Below are 17,570 nucleotides of genomic sequence, written 5' to 3'. Positions count from 1 at the left end.
GTGCAAGAAACTCACTGAGGACTATGTCCGACACAGTGAGTTCCCGAGTCCCTGGACACACACGTACTGTGACTAAATACTTTGATGGCTCTCTGGAATGGTCACATTTGCCTATACCCTCAGCAGCCTCTTGGGGCCACCACATGTCTGCCATCGCGGTTTCCAGCTTTCTCATTTTTGTCAATCTGATGAAAATAAGGTAATATTTCACTACTTTAAGAAAACTTGTTTAAAGGTTTTATTTATTCATTTAACAGAGAGAAAGAGAGAGCACAAGCAGGGGGTGGCAGCAGGCAGTAGAAGAAGCAGGCTCTCTGCTGAGCAGGGAACCCGATGTGGGGCTCGATCCCAGGACCCCAGGATCATGACCTGGGAAGGCAGACACTTAACTGACCAAGCCACCCAGATGTCCCTCCATTACATTTTTTAAAAAGGGAATTTCTAGAGGTACCTGGGGGGCATAGTCAGTTAAGCATCCATCTCTTGGCTTTGGCTTTGGCTCAGGCTCAGGTCATGATCTCAGGGTTGTGAGATCGAGCCCTGAGTCAGGGCTCTGTGCTCAGTGCAGAGCTTCTCTCTCCCTCTCCCTCTGCCCCTACCCTCTGTGTGGTCTCTCTCTAATAAATAAATAAATCTTAGGGACGCCTGGGTGGCTCAGTTGGTTAAGCGGCTGCCTTCGGCTCAGATCATGATCCCAGTGTCCTGGGATCAAGTCCCACATCGGGCTCCTTGCTCGGCAGGGAACCTGCTTCTCCCTCTGCCTCTGCCTGCCTCTCTGTCTGCCTGTGCTCGCTCGCTCTCTCTCCCTCTGTCCCTGACAAATAAATAAATAAAATCTTTAAAAAAAAAATAAATAAATCTTAAAAAAATAAAAAAGAACAGAGAATTTCTCTTCCTCTCTTTTCATTATGAAACATATACAACAAAACATTTGCTAGTGTAACCATTTTAGATGGTTAGTGACGTTCATTAATGCACTAGCATTAATTGCCTTCATAATGTACAAACATCCATATCGACAGTAGTCTCCCTTATCTACAGTTTCTCTTAGCCGCAGTCAGCCTGGGCTGGAAGCAGATGATCCTTCCAATGAATCACCAAAGGGCCAACAGTAGCCCAACTCTATGCACAGTGCCTCTGTCTGTCACCTCGCTCTGTGCAGGCACTGTATACTCTCTTGGACAATCACGAGAAGAATACAGTACTGTAAGATACTCTGAGAGAGAGTAATCACATTCATAGGACCTTTATTATAGTATATTGTTATTGTCCTATTTTATAATTTGTTATTGTTGTTAGTCTCTTACTGTGCTTAATTTCTTTCTTTTTTTAAAGATTTTATTTACTTATTTGACAGACAAAGATCACAAGTAGGCAGAGAGGCCGGCAGAGAGAGAGAGGAGGAAGCAGGCTCCCTGCTGAGCAGAGCAGAGAGCCCGATGTGGGGCTTGCTCCCAGGACCCTGGGATCATGACTTGAGCCAAAGGCAGAGGTTTAACCCACTGAGCTACCCAGGCACTCCATTGTGCTTAATTTCTAAATTGAAATTTATCATAGGTATGTCCATATAGGAAAAAACATAGTACGTGTAAGATTCGGTACTACCATCAGTTTCAGGCATCCACTCGGGGTCTTGGACTATGTCCCCCACAGATGAGGGGTGACTACTGTAGTTCCAAAAGTTTTCATCACCGCACATCACTGCTTTTAACTTGCGTTTCTCTTTGAGTATCTCTTTATATGCCTTTCAATACATTTGCATTTGATTTCTGCCTTATTCACAAGAAAACAAATCAGTGAAAGAGAAGAAACTCCAAAGAAATATAGAAGCTAATAGCACAGTTGCCTCTGAAACACACAGCCTTGAATTTGAATCCCAGTTGTTACCTTTCTGTCTGGGTGACCCTGAAAAGTTACTATCTCTTTGAGCCTCAGTTCTCTTATCTGAGGAATGGGAATAATAGTACTGGCCTCTCCAGGTTCTTCTAAGTATTAAATGAGGTGATATACATAGAGGTTATCACCATTCCTAGCAAAAGTAAGTTTTCAATAAATGGTAATTATTATTATTATTATCACTATTAATTCGGTTTGGGAGTATATTTCATCTGAACCTTCCCTGACCCCCTGATGGTGGAATCAGATGTCCTCCGTATGGGCAACACCACTTTTACTACAAATGGTCTTAGGCTCAGGGTTTTGTGAAGGAAGAAACAGGACTAAAATAATTTAAATGCAGAACCAAATGGAGGGGGGGAAGTTAGATAGCGTTGTAGCCTTAATCTTAAATAAGGAGCAATGTCGGTGCCCACAGATAGGGCTGCTGGGTGTGAGGAGTCTGCTTCGGGCTGCGGGAGTGCACATTCCCCAGCAGGAGGAGGAATGGCTCTGTGCTGCCTCCCGCCCTGCTGGAGGGAAGAGAAGATGCTCGGTCCTACTGACGTGCATTTGAATCTCAAGGAGTGCCAGATGTACGTGTCCTGTGTTTTTTTTTTAATGGTGCGAAATGCTCATGCACATGGATGTTTTGAGTCTGAATCCCCTCCATTTAATTGATGACACCAATAATAACTAAAATCGGCAGATTTCCCTTAAGACGTGAATCACCATTAGTTTTTTGAAACATGAGTCAGGTTTTGTTTCCCACTGTTATTTATCTTGTGTCCTGTTACTGGCAGTATGGACTACAGTCATTCATTAAGCTTGCCAAAACACAGAAAGGACCGAAGCCAGTTAACCAAAAAATAGCATTACCATGTAGGAAAAGTAAGTGTTTTCAACTCTAAGAGTGAGAGCCCAGTGGAACCAGCTTGGTGGTATTGGCACCGTGTTCTTTCCTTATGCAGTTTAATCAGCTGTTCACTGGCATTTGAAAAAGAAAGAAAATTTAATTGCCCCATGTGAGTCCTTTTTAAAGTATATGTTTTATTTCCCATTTTATCAAGGCACTTCTCTTCCACTTTTTAGAATTTCTAATTATAGAATTTGCTTACTGAAAATGTGTGCTTTAGGCTAGAAAAGAATATTTAGAAATCCTTACCCCAAAGAAAAGCAAGTGGGAGTGGAAATTTGAAAGAGGACCGCCTAATTCAGCACTAAAACCAGTGTGAGAAGCAGTGTGTGAGTGTGTGTGTGAGAGTGTGTGCATGTGTGTGTGTGTGTGGCTAAAATGTGCTTTTCAAAGTGCTGAGAGGTTGATGGGAATGTTTGATTAGCTCCTCTCAGAAAAGAGAAAAGTTGCTTGGACCTCTCCTTGTTTATTCTTTAGAATAATTTGGATGGGATTTGTGATGCAGAAAAGCTTAAGGAAAAAAGGATATCCATTCTGTGTGGTGGAAAATTTTTGAAAAAAAAATTGCTCTCTTCAAACAAGGTATGTCTGATGAATTACTAAGCTATGTAGATAGTTTGCTTTCCATTCCTTATTATAAAACCTTAAAATGTATTTGTCATGAAGAAACTGCAATACGTACCTTGACCAAGTAATCAGTCTCTACAAATTTTAGTCTCAGGAGAATTGGGAGGGGGTGGGAGGAGTTGACATCCTTGTAAACAACTAATATTATGATTAACTATAGATCATATTATATATATATAGATCATATTATATATTATTATATATAATATTAATTATATATATTAGGTCAACTATAAATGAATTGTGGTGCGATAAAATTAGAACAAGATCTTTCATTGTATTTTTAAACCAATGTTATTAGGGTTAAAACAAGTTGGAAAGTATGACATGAGTCTCTTTGTTACACTGTCTTTTTTTGTACCTTGCTTCCTCTATGGAATATGATAGCGATGTAACAAATTGCTTCCAACAATATATGAAAAGCAGTATGAGAAATGGACACGTTGATGCTAAGTGTAGAGATATGATTTTAGTGTGGATCTGAACTTCTCTCTACTCAGATCTCGGTGGAATGTAGCTAGTTGTACAATTCTGTATCTTGTTTCTACTGGAAGTGTTTTCTTAGGCGGAATGCTTCTTTAACTGATAAGCCCGAGAAAGGGCTGGTATTGTTAAGTCTACTATTGTAGCTCGACTTTGCCCAGGGAAACAGAGTACAAAATCTCTTTTAAGCATGATTGGTGTCAAACCAGCATAAACATGAAATACATGCCTCAAGCCCAGGTTAAACAGAGAGGATAAGATTGAATAGTTAGACTCAATGGTTTGTTCTGAAAAACCCAGGCATCTTTGCCATCCTCAGATCGAGAGGAGAATTCCAGATTTTCTTTGGGCTTATTATAAAAATAAAACCAGGCATTCTTGGCCGTGGAGGTTATTCAAAAAATGTGAGCGCTAAGAAAATAGCATTTTGCCATTACGTTGCGTGGCAATAAATTTGGAAGTTTTGGTGGTAAAGTTCTGAGGTTGTTTTTCCCTCCGTCTCTTGAAAGATGAAAACAGCCTGCAGCGAAGCAAGATCAAACACTATTTGTTTGTGTATTTTCTCTCTTATGTGTGTTAGCTGCGAGTGGTGGCTACGCCTCCTCCGGTAAGAAAGCTGGACGCGTCTGTCTTTTATTTATTGAATTAAAATACCCTCTTTTGTAAAAGGGCTTTAGACAGAGAATTGAGAGACTAAAGGGCTGCATTTTTAATTGCAATGTGCCGGTTTCCCAGACTAAGCTTGATTTAAATATATCTTACACCTCACCCCGGAAAGGAAACACCTAAAGAACGTTGGAAATGCTTAGGATCTATCTTTAAATCGTGCTATCTCCAGGGATATCATTTAGAAGATCTAGTTATCTCTTTGGCCAAGTTCCTGATTACAGGAAGATAGTTTCTTTAAGGAAAAAAAAAGGCCCTGGGTTTAAAATGGTTTATGAACAGCATCGGGAAAACAGAAATGCTTGTGCTGTTCTCGTCTGTGGTTCCTGCCAGACGTACGGGCACGCAGGAAAGCAGTAGGGGTAGCGCACTGCGAGCTCGCAGTCCTATAGTACAGTACTGGTTCTTACTGCCTGGCTGGGTCACCCCGGGAAAGGGGTGCAACATTTCCTGACTTGCTTCCCCATCTGAAAAGGAGAAATTGCAATGCCTGCCTGCATCCCTCCCACGGTGGTCATGAGGTTCAATGTTGATTCCCAGCTCCAATAGGGTTTTGGGAAACGTGTCAAGTTCTATAGACATGTTATCTGGCCCTGGCCCCTTATTCAAAACCAGATTACACTGAAAGGAGTCACTGGTCTCAAAATAAATGTTTCATGGCTTCTGGGATGTTACCACAGAAGTTACGCCACATGCGTAACTTCTCTCCTTGCTTCCTTGGAAGCAGAAGCCAGGGAGCGCTGGCAGTGCGTGATCTCTCAATAGAAGGGCATTCCAGCTGTGTGATCTTGGGGAAGATACTCCACATCTCTGTGTCCCCATTTCCTCACATGGGAAATGAGGAAGTTGGACAAGGTAGTCTCTAAGTTTTCCTCCTAACGCTATGGTCCTGTGCACTGGGACCTCTCCAATATCAAGATGTGACAGGCCTCTGTACATTACAAAATAAAAAGTATCAAAATGGGGTTTGGAGCCTGTGGTATATTTAAAATATTTATATTTACCTAACAACTTTTTGATATATATGAAAATGAAATGTTGGGGCGCCTAGGTGGCTCAGTGGGTTAAAACCTCTGCCTTCGGCTCGGGTCATGGTCCCAGGGTCCTGGGATCGAGCTCTGCATCGGGCTCTCTGCTCAGCAGGGAGCCTGTTTCCCCCTCTCTCTGTCTCTGCCTGCCTCTCTGCCCGCTTGTGATCTCTGTCTAACAAATAAGTAAATAAAATCTTTAAAAAATTTTTTTAAAAATGAAATGTAGTATAACTGCATATTATATAAATGTAACACAATGGTGTAGATATGTATATACATGTTATATATCATATTACCATATTATTATATATATTACTATATATGTTAGCTATATATGTTACTAAGGACAGTGTGGTCTACATTGTATAACAGACTTCTTTCAGTTTTCTGGTGCATTTCTATGACTATCTGTGAACCCTCATGTGGAGATAATATCAAATATCTGAACTTAAGGCCTTCCATCCAAGGCCAAGGCCAAGGCCTTGCACTGTGTAGATACTCTGGGAGTCCAACAGAAGGATCCGCCCCCCCCCTTTTTAAAAGATTTTATTTATTTATCTGACAGAGAGAGATCACAAGTAGGCAGAGAGGCAGGCAGAGAGAGAGGGGGAAGCAGGCTCCCTGCTGAGCAGAAAGCCCGATGCAGAGCTCGATCCCAGGACCCTGGGATCATGACCTGAGCCAAAGGCAGAGGCTTTAACCCACTGAGCCACCCAGGCGCCCCAGATCCACCCCTTCTTAAATGTGTTAACTTCGGAAAGTTACTAAACTTTCTTGGGCCTCGATTTTCTCACCTGTAAAAGGTGTCTGTTATCAGCGCCTACCTCATAGGGTTTTGGTAAAAAGCTCCCGTTGGTGCTTGGTACAATGTCAGCACCCAAACGTTAGCAAATGTTTTCTCTATTATATGTGTCTGGAAGGAAGAAATCTGATCGGCTGTGAAACAAAGCGATCTTAAAATCCTTCAAACTTTTAAACATTAACTCTGCGGCTGTGGGAAGCAAACAGATTTGAGAAATTATCTGATATTAATGTAATTATTAGAAATGTGTTGCCATTTCATCCTCCAGAGGATGTGAGCTAATTCATCAATCAGCAAATGATAAGCAACAGAATGCCTAAGAATGGGTCCCTTTGTGGTCTGCAAGAGGTGGCGGAAATCCTGGCCCTCTGAGCATGCAGAGAGTGAGCTAGAGAATTGCCCAGGGAACCTGCTACCTTTTACCGGTATGACAGGTCCTTGTGCGTGTGGCAATGAGCAGCTTCTGCGAGTGCAGAGAATAGGTAAAGAAAGGAGCAGTAGAGCAGGACACATTTAGGCGTGGCGTCAGCAGTGGCCGTCGGATATAGTGCTGGTTGCTCATTTTTAATGAAGCTGCAGGAGTTCACGCCAATGCCAGCTGTCAGCCCAGATCCAGCCCTAACTCCTGTCACTTGCCTGCACCCCTGGGCTCCCCGGCAACCAGCCTCGACAGTGGTGGACCTGTACCCCACTGGCCCAACTCCCGTCACCAGCCTCGACTTGCCGTCACCACAGGCAAGACCCTGCGACCACGGGAGTGCATGAGGACAGTCAGGGGCGACACCTGCTAGTGCACAGCAGTGGGGCCTGGCCCTTGCCCTGAGGTCAGTCTGTACCTGGCCCCTGCGGCCACCCAGTCCCCTGCTGCTGACCCCTGCAGCCCCTGCATGCACACCACCACCTCTGGCCCTCACCACCGCCTGCCCCGGTCTCCAGCCTCGGGATGCTGAGGCATCACTAAGACACAAACAGCCCTTGCAGATACCCTCAATGTGTTCACCCAGGACTACCCAGTTGCCAATGTTGGGGACCCGAGCACACCTTCCTGGACCTGGAGCCACTGCAAGCCCCACTAGACCAAAGGTCACAGCCTTCCCCGGCATGCCTCAACCCACCAGTGAGGTCACCTGACCGAAGCAACCTTCTGTCACTGAAGTCAGGCCATAAAGTCTAGAAGAGGTAACTGGACACATTCGCAAAGCTATGAGCATCATGAAGAACCAAGAAAAAAATGTCACCAAAGGAACACAGGAAACCTCTAGTAACTGACCCTCAAGAAATGGAGAGACATGAGCAACCTGACAGAGAATTCACAAGTGAGTACAGCTAACGAATTTAATGATTCAGGAAAACAACACAAGAACAAAACAAGTTCAACAGACACAGACAGCATAAAAAAGAACCAAACAACTTTTGGAACTGAAGCATAAAAATTAAATTAAATTAAATTAAATTAATTTGAACACACACACACACACACACACACACACACATTTAAGTCAGTCTGAGATCACCTAGGTGAGTTCCGGTTTGCAGACCAGGAGGTGAAGGACCAAAATCCAGGGAGATTCCCAGAGCCCCACCTTCACAATGGAGCAAAGACTATTTTGGTCTTGTTTATTACATTTTTCTGCAGTTACCTCACCTGTTACACAAACAGTTGTGGATACGGGGTTTAGAATTTGTTTTTAATCAACTGGAAAACTTTTCCACTTCAACAGACTGCAAATCTTAAAGAAATCTCCTTAGAGACATGTATCTGAAGTGCTTGGGGCTTCCTTGGGAAGACACAAAGCAGGCACCAGGCGATGCTCCGAGCTGAGACCTGTGAGAGCTACACGTCGTGTGGCAGCCTGCACCGGGCAGCAGGTGTTGTGGCTCGGCTGAAATCCATTGCCACATTCCAGCGCTAATATCCTGAGGGAGAAAGGTGAGCTGAGATCATGGGATGCCAAAGTCCTCTTCTCCAAGCCACGGGTCTTGGAACAAAAGGAACACTAGTCTGGTTTAGATTCAGTTTAGGAACTACTTTCGTGTTTGTGTTTTATTTTGGTGTTACAATTTTATTTATTTATTTATTTATTTATTTATTTATTTATTTATTAAGATTTCATTTATTTATTTGACAGACAGAGATCACAAGTAGGCAGAGAGGCAGGCAGAGAGAGAGAGGACGGAAAGTAGGCTTCCTGCTGAGCAGAGAGCCCGATGCGGGGCTTGATACCAGAACCCTGGGATCATGACCTGAGCCGAAGGCAGAGGCTTTAACCCACTGAGCCACCCAGGTGCCCCTGGTGTTACAATTTTTAAAAAGGCATAGGCTCATTTCTGCTTCCTATTCTTTCACTAGGTGCTTTTTCCAATTCTTTTTAAAAATGCTAGCTATCATTCCTCAGCCACTTGATTGGTTCAGTTGTCCTACAGTCATCTAGAAGATTTTCATGAGAATGGGCTAAAGATCCTATAAATCTCCAAGAGAGAAGGAGGGAACACAGGTGTAGAATCACTCCATTTGGGGGCCCTAGAAGAATTGAGGTCAATAGCAATCACAAACCCAAGTGGTTCTTTTACCAAGAAGTCCCAGAATTAAGCCACAATTACCCTGGGCAGTGTCTTGTTGAGAGAGACTCAATTGGTTGCCTTGACTCCATAGAGTTCATTCAACTAGAGTCTACACTCGCCCTATTTGCAAGTGGGAAGAAACAAAAATGATGAGGATGATGATGGTACTCATGACTCACCACCCCGGAACAATAAAAAATCATATTTGCCAACACCCATACAGACACTGTGTGACAGACACTGGGTTAAGCCCTCTTCATGAAGTCACTTATTTAATTCTAACAGCAACACTGTGAGGTAGGTTGTAACCATTCAGTAACCAGACTGACTCCTGAGACACTGAGAAGTTGAGTAAGTTGTCCAAGGTCACACAGCTAGTAAGTGACAGAGCTCAACCTCAAACCCAAGTAGTCTCTTTCCAAAGCTCACGTTCCTAACCTACCAGGCAACGAGTACACATGCTCCTGGTTTTTCTGTCACCACACCAAATTAATCTTTGCCATCCTTGAAAACATCACTTTCAAGCCAAGTAAATTCCAAAGAAACTATTCCCTCTTGCAAGTAGAGACACAGGAGTAATCCTGAAGGAGGGGAGTGAAGGTGTTTTATTTCCATCATTCTTAGATGAGCTCCTGACTTAAGGACACTTGACAGGTGTGTTGGGCAGACCTGACTCCCAGGGGGAGGCTGAGGAGCAGACCTCATTATCAAGCCCTAGAAGTAGCCAGTCTCCCAAAATTGTCCTTTATCTTCACTTCAGGGCTAAGTTAGCAGCAAGGCACAGAAGGAAACTTGTTTCCTAATGACTCAGACTTCTTCAGAGAACCATGTTCCCCGATAAGGGTCTCTACATTGACAACAGTCTAGTAAAAATTTCTCAAATTCCTTCCTTCAGTGAGAGAAAGGCTAAAGTTTTGTGTGGACATGTGGTAAAAATTCATAAAAACCACCCTTCAGGCTATAGTGAAAAGGGACTCTGCATTCTTTCTTCTCAGATTCAAAAAGAAAAAAGAGAGAGAGAGGGAGAAACTATTCCTTCAGGGGAACCCAATGTATATTTTCCAAGAGATCAGGTCACTGGCATCTCAACGATAAGTGAATTCTGTCCTCGGGCTTCCTCTGTGTCACAGACAGAGAAAACAGGCTTTGGAAGTAAAGGTGCAAGTCAGCTTGCCTAGACTGGCTTTGCTTGTACAATAGAGTGAGTGAGTCTATAGTCCGAAAGGTAAAAGGAATTTGGGGAAGAAGAGATAACCCTGAATGACAGGAACAACAAGTATTTATTGGGCCGCCATCATGTGCCATTATAATTCTACACGCTCAGGAAGAAGAGTGAACAAAATAGGCTCTGTTCCCCTAGAAGAGTGCCAATCTGGGGAGCACACAATAAACAGATACACATGAGAGCTCTGGTGGTGTTATGGGCTGTGAAAGACCTAAGACTGTAGACTAAGGGGGCCAGACAGAGCAGTGAGATGAAGTGATGATTTGCACGGCATCGTTAGATAAGTGTCTGGTGAATGGACATTTAAATAGAGAGAGAGAGAGAGGTGACGGCAAAGCCATGGAGCAACCTATGTGGATACTTAGGGGAAGAACAATCCAGGCAGACGAAAGAGCAAATGCAAAAGTCCTGAGGTAGCACCAGGCTTGGACAGGCCACAGTGTCTGGAAGAGCAGCATGAAGAAGAAAGGTAATATGGAGGTACTTGGACAAGTTGATGTGGGGGGCACTATCCAGATGTTCCTCGAGTTCCCCCAGGAGCCCCCCCATTTCCCACTCACACACTTCACCTGCCACTCTTGCCTCTGCCCTGGATGAAATCTGAGCAGGTCCCTTAATATTTCAGGCCACACTCAGAATTTTTAAAAAGACCTCGCCCACATCACATTCCCAAAACTATCAGTTTCATCATTAATATGAATATAACCCTTAAGTAATGCTTAAAAACTGAACAATGGCATTCACAACTTCAAGTTTCACCCAGCCCCCGGGGCCTAACTGCTCCTGTGGGGAAGGGACTGGGACTAGATTCTCTCTTTCTCTGCTCTGTGCCTCTCCCCCTCCTCCCCTTGGCTGCTAACAACAGTATCTTCATGTCCAGAGTTGAAGTGGGTACAAAGAGGAAAGGTAAGGGGACAGAAGGACCTTGTAAGCAGATACTGTCATAAGCTGGCCCCCTGGGTTCCTTGGGCTTGGCAGGCACATACAGGGGTTTCTTGTTCATGTGGGGCACCTCTGTGGGTTTGGAGAAGCTCCCCATTTGTTGGGAACTCTGGGTGCTGTTACATAGCTCTGGCTGGAGGTTTATGGGGTTCCTTGCTCAGCCTCTGAACACCCACCACTCTTTCTCCTGTGCTTCCTGCTGTGGCCTCCTCAGCCCTCTGTGCACCTGGCTTGGGCAGGGCCTGAAGTGACCCCAGGCTGATGCTCACACAGATGTGATTTGCCACAAGCTCTTTCCTCTCCTGTAGATGTCTAAATTGTGAGCCAGACACCAGGCCACTGTGCACACAAGACCAAGAGACACAACCAGTCAGTCACTTCAAATGAGGCTACTGGGCATCCAAGCTGGACTTCCAAAGATAGTGACCGAGAGCCGGGATGCCTGGCTGACTGCCTCCCTCCAGACCACAACACAGTTGGAGGAGCCAAGAGGGAAGCTGGAGACTGGACAGCAGGAATTGTTTTAGGAAAAGTTATTGGTGTTTTCCCTTCTTGTCCCTCTCCCCAGAGGCAGGAGGGGAACCGGGGGACACACAGTCATGAGAGGACCATCGAGGAGACCACTTGGGAACGTGGAAGTAGTTCTCCTGTAGTCTCAGCTGAAGCTAAAACAAAGCATCCTCCCATTTTAACATCTCATTCCACAGTCAATTACAATACACTCCAATGTTTATTTAGATGGGTGTGTTATGCCTGGTTAAACTTAAAAATAGGCCTGGGGCATCACTTTACCCTGAATAACAATTGTGTGAGAGAGAAAGCTATATGCGAGTTCAGGCCCAGATAGGACCCCAAAAAAATCTCCTGACCTTACAGCCAAGACAACCGTATCACACAACTATCACACAATGTCTGTATTTCCAAGCGTGCCTCTTAACTACTGTCAACAGAGTATTTCAAAAAGCCTCAGAATATGTGTCAGGGCGAAAAGGAAGGTGAACCCACCCTGGAGAGTGGTAGAATGGGCTAGTCAGTGGGGTTAAATGCGAGGCCTGGGGTGGAATTCTGGAGCTGCTCCTTGTTCATCCCACCCTTGGACAGCTCACTAAATTCTCTGAACCTCGATTTCCTGCTCTAAGAAATGGGCATCATTGTAGCTGTCCGGTAGGCTCACCATGATAGTGAAACAAGATGGCCCCTGTGCCGAGGGGAGCGTATGGAAAGCGCTCAGCGAATGAAGCTGTTGGTATCGGAGGGGACTCCACACTTCTAAGTCTTTCCATGAAGAACAAAGAGACCAATCCCATCTCATGTAACAGGCCACTGGACAGCAGGGCCTATTTATTGTCAGGAGACACGGGAAAGAGAGCTGGAAGGCTTGGGCAGTGCTGAGGACGGTCTGGAAGGCGTCCCTGGAGCCTGATGCTGCATGGCTCCCTTCAGAGACCCGGGTCTCCTGCTTCAAAATGACTCCTTCTGCTGGTTCCTGCCAACTGCTGGGACTTAATCCTCCATGCCTTTAATGGCTCAGCCTTAGTGATTGCCCCCCCTCTACACCCTCCCTGCCTCCCATTCCCCGCTGAACCTATGGTTGCTGGGATTCAAGAATGTGCTTTGACCCACAGCCCTGCACTGGCCTCTCCCCAGCATGGGGACCACTGGGACCCTGTCACCTGTGACGAACCTCTTGTTACCAAGAGGCCAACGGGAAGATGCTATGGACCTTACAGACACACCCTTCTCTCCCTTCCCACCTCAGCTGGAAGGCTGTGTGACAGCCCAAGATGTTTTTTCTGTGCCTCAGAATTGAAGTCCAACCAAAAAGCACAGAGTGTTCAGGCCAGTCAAGGCTCTGGGGATCACAGCTGGACGGTTCCAGACACACAGCTCCAAACTCACACTGGATGGCCCCTTGGCAACCACAAACCTCAAAGCCCGAGGGAGAAAACCCAGTGGGAGGCGGCAGGACGACTCCACAGTGTCAAACACATTAGGTAAAGACCCTTCTGATGAGAGGAGCTCCTCTTCCAAAACTCCATGAGAATCTTTTAAAGGCGCACGGTTTCCAGAGTAACTGAGAGGAGCGGTCATGGTCCACCTCGTCTTTTACTGAGGTCCTCAACCCTTCCCCCAGACTGACTGCCCTTCCATTACGGAGGATAAATAACTCTCGGAAGGAGTTCTTTAGAGCTCATTTGGGGCCATGCCTGCAAACTAGTGTTTTTTCCTACTGGCAATATAAGATCTAAACTACCACTTCAGAGACGTAATTACTGTTTGCAGTCTCGCTAGAAATCACTATTGGTCGCGGGCTCTGTGGATGTGGTAAGCATTACCATATGTCAGGTTCTTAACGAGGTACAAAATGATGGTCTGAGATATGCACACCAAAAAAGGCTTTCCCTTTTTGGTGTTCTGACATGTCGAACCATGCCACATGTATGGATGAGGCTGACGGCCTCGGCACAGCTCAGTCATGGAATACAAGGACGACCTCCCTTACCCACCCACTGCCCACCAGTCAACATTGCTGCTTTAGGGTTGGACTTGATTGTACATAGTGATCAAAAGTAATCCTGGAAAAAAAAAATGTGGTCCTGGAGAAAGTGATCCTCAGATGTTCACATCTTAGTTATAAAAAAAAAAAAAAATCAACCTATATTGATGGAAAATTCCTAGGTTGGGAATTCCTAGGTTACTTACATCAGTAAGCATAATGTTCTTAGAAATACATTGGGGGAAAAACATTCTCACAAATCAGTTTCTCCCCTGTCATGCTGGATAATGAGTTCTTTGTGGTGGAGCTGCCCTGTGCCCTGCGGGACGTTTCGCAGCATCCTGGCTTCTATCCACTAGAGGTAGAGGCCCCACCCGGATTACGACAACCAAAAATGTCTTCAAATGTCGCCAAGTCTTCAGGGGAGGGGGCAAAATCACTCTTACTTGTGAACCAAGGTCATCAACATACCAGGAACTCCACAGCGACATTCTGACAGCAGAGTTTCAAGGTCACCCACTCCTGTGTTTGCCTCCCAGAGCATTCCAGGTGTGCGGGTTGTGTTCCTCATTCTCGGGGGTTGCCATGGCTTATGGGATTCTCTGTCACACCTCTTCCCGGAGCCTCACTCCCGAGTTGGACCCAGCCTCTCAGACCCCTGCTTGGTGCTACCAATGGACAGGCAGCCACAGGTGTCCTTTTCATTTTAACTGTTTTCATTTTCCTACCAATCATGTCAGGGAAATAGATAAGTAAAACAACAGAATTGAAAAGGGTTTGAACCAAAGCTTCAGGAAATAGAAACCAACTCCAGCTGGCTGGAGTAAAAGGACCCAGAAACATTTATGTCATGCACAAGAGACAGAGTCCAGCTGGACCTCCTTCAGACTGGAAATGGGACCTGGGAAGTGGCCAGAAACCAAAGTGTCCTCTCCCCCCTGCTTCTCCCAGGGCCGCAGGCTTTCTATTCTCTCTTTCTGCCTTCACCTTCTGCATCTTATTCAGGAGCCCATATGGCCTTCAGGTTGGCTCCCACAGTTTCCAAGGCTTTCAGGTTCCCGAAGCTAAAATCACAAGGGAGGTCTTGATTGGCTGAGGTTATCTTTTTTTTGCCAGACCAGCTGAGTCGCACAATTTCTGTGAGTGTTATTTCTGCATCTGACTATAATATTTGAGATCTTCATTTCAGGAGTCTTTTGAGATTGAAGTCCTAGATGTCACCAGGCATTTAAACATGCAAAAGATTACACAAATGAGGGGTGGAGTTCTTATTTTAGAATAGTAGTATATAACGAATCACAGAACTATTTGGAATTTACAATAATAGTTATGTGAGAGGTTTGATGTCGTAACAAGAGCACAAGATTAAAATAGAGATCTGGCCTTAGACAAGTCACTTCACTGCTCTGAATTATGGGGCGAATAATGTCCATTCTACTTCCTTAAGAAGTTCTTAGGTGATTCAGATGTGAGAATTGTTGAGAAAGTGTCTTACAGATTCTGGCATTATTACAGACTTCACTTAAAAAGACAGGTACTGTGAGTTAGGAAGCAGTCAGGAATACTTTTTTATTCCCTGCAAGCCGAACCAAAAGGGATATACATCATCTCACATGTCAGGTGGTCCAGAGGTGGGCCCAGCCTCCAGCAACAAGACAGACAGAGCTCCAGCTCCATTTCTCTGTGACTCACTTGGCTGTTTTATACCTTTTGGTGTTGACTTGCTCCTCACACTGACTTGTCTCATAGTCACAAGATGGCTGCCAGCACACCAACAAGGAAGGCAACCTCTCTCCCTGAAAAACACGGGACTAAGTCTTTCCATTCTGTGCATCTGATACAACACAGGACACAGCCCATCTTTGAACTAGGTGCCATCACGTGGAGAGTGATGCTGTGCTGATGGGCTCAAGCCTGAGGTTCTGAGAGGGGAGATTGTATATAAACAATCCTTGGCTTAGACTTGGAATCAGGAGCCACCCCAGGAACTGGGATAGAGCAGCTTCGTCTGAGTCATCTGTGTGTATTTATTCTTTTTATCAAATTGGGGCTGTGTTGGGTAAGAGGAAGTGGGGAAGCAGCCACTCTTCTTAGGCAGCCAACAGCGCCGGTCCACACAGTCTAATGGAGAGCATATCTTCAAGCAGCCTAGTACATTCTTCGGAGCCATCACGGAGAAAAGGCAAAATCGCCCCTGCCTCCCTCACTATTCGGCTTGCACTTTTCACTTGGTGTTTCTTTAAGATAAAAGAAGGCTCAGTTGGTTAAGCGTCTGACTCTTGATTTTGGCTGGGGTTGTGGGTGATCTCAGGGTCATGAGATGGAGCCCTGCCTTGTGCCCTGCGCTGGGCATGGAGCCTGCTTAAGATTCTCTCTCTTCCCTGTACCCCTCCCACCCTCTCTAAAATAAATAAACAAATCTTAACCAAAAAGATAAAAGAAGGAAGGAATTGGAAAGAGAAGGAAAATAAGGAAAGAAAGAAAAACCACCACGCTTTCTGGCTCCCTCCCTTTCTCTTTCTCCCTCTCCTTCACAAAATCCTGGGGGATTGTAATAGTGGCTGCTGGTGTCATGGCAACAGGAAATGCAGTGTTTCAGGCCCAGCCCAGAGGAGTACGATCTGTGTGAAGGTTTATATACAGATGGAGGCCACCTCCACATTGTAAAGGCCCCTCCTAGGACCTCACTAGATCAACCCACATCCACTGACAAGCGGCCGAGGCTTTACATCAGGCAGAGATGGCAAAGCAAGGTTGCAGATGTGGCCTCTCCCCATTCAGAGATGTCAGTCCTCAGGGGATTTTTGGCATTTTGGAAATACAGCCCAAGCCTCTCATAACTATTAAATGTTTCCAGATGGACACTGGCTCTTTCTGCCTTGTGGACAAAGAATATTGTTAGGTGCTCCCCCTTGAAGAGTCATAGATCAGACAAACATCAGCATTGCATAAATCTTACATGCCCACTAGGGCAGATTTTCTGCAAGTGAGGGGCTCAAGTAAACCTCTAGGGGGCTTATTAAAAATGATGAATGCAAAAATAATTTTTAAGTCTTCCATGTCTCCCTATTGCCTAAAGGATCAATTGCACATTCTTGAGGCGTGACATTCAAGGCCAACATGGCCCCTTCTTTCCTCTCAACAGGCTGATTCCTCTCCTGGCCTCTTGGAGCAGCTCCCAGTTTCTGAAGCTGCTCCGTCCCCTGGGTCCTGTCCTTCCCTCACCACTCATTGTGTTCCAACCTGCCAGTTCAACTAATTCAAGACCCTTCCAATGCCCATGCCTCATGCCTATTTGCCCATCCTCCCCTTTTGCCATTACTGTTTGCTTTTCAACAGAAATCTTCAACTCTGGCTGCACAGGGGAGACCCCTGGGGAGCTGTAGAACAATATCGATACCAACCCAGACCAATTACATCAGAACAGATGAGGGAAGTGCCCCTGGTTATTATGCAACAGCTGTAGCAAATGGTGAAATATAAAGGCAAGGCTCTGGGCTCAGGAAGCCCAATTTGAAGTCCAGTTCCTCTCCTTCCCAGCCGTGTGACCTGAGGCCAAGTACCCACCCTCTGCATGCCTCTACGTTTCCACCTCTAAAATTAAGGCAGGAAGGAACCCCCACCTCATCAGGTTATTGTAAAGATCAAATGAATTAATATATCCCTGACATTTAGTATGAGCTCCATCAGTGCTAGTTATGATGAAGGTGCCTCAGACTCCTTCTAGAAGCCTCCAGGCAACTTGGTGAGCAGGCCTGCCCTGTGTTCCTCTCTGCCCAGCACAGAGCACACACACAACTTTTTTTGAGTGATGAAATGTATTCATGAATGAAGATGAATTTTGACTTTAGGAGATGGCAGAGATTTCTAAGGAAGAGGTGGCCCATGAGCTGAACCTCGGATAGGCTGGATAGGCTTGTGAGAAGTAGATGAGGAGTGGGAAG

General features: G+C 45.3%; 1 protein-coding gene across 1 annotated transcript in view; it reads left to right on the top strand.

Annotated features, from left to right (window-relative positions):
• Positions 1-3,147: 3,147 nt before the first annotated feature.
• Positions 3,148-17,570, top strand: part of LOC111158449 (vitrin) — a 98,039-nt gene continuing 83,616 nt past the window's right edge. The window contains exon 1 of the mRNA XM_022520469.1: positions 3,148-3,373. The gene's annotated coding sequence lies outside the window, so the exon portion shown is untranslated. The remainder of the gene's footprint in view (positions 3,374-17,570) is intronic.

The sequence above is a fragment of the Enhydra lutris genome, unplaced genomic scaffold (genome assembly GCF_002288905.1).
Source record: "Enhydra lutris kenyoni isolate GAN:26980312 unplaced genomic scaffold, ASM228890v2 scaffoldscaffold59, whole genome shotgun sequence".
Classification (NCBI taxonomy): Eukaryota; Metazoa; Chordata; class Mammalia; order Carnivora; family Mustelidae; genus Enhydra; species Enhydra lutris.
Note: the sequence above shows the minus strand (reverse complement) of the source record. Positions and strands in the feature narration are given on the sequence as shown.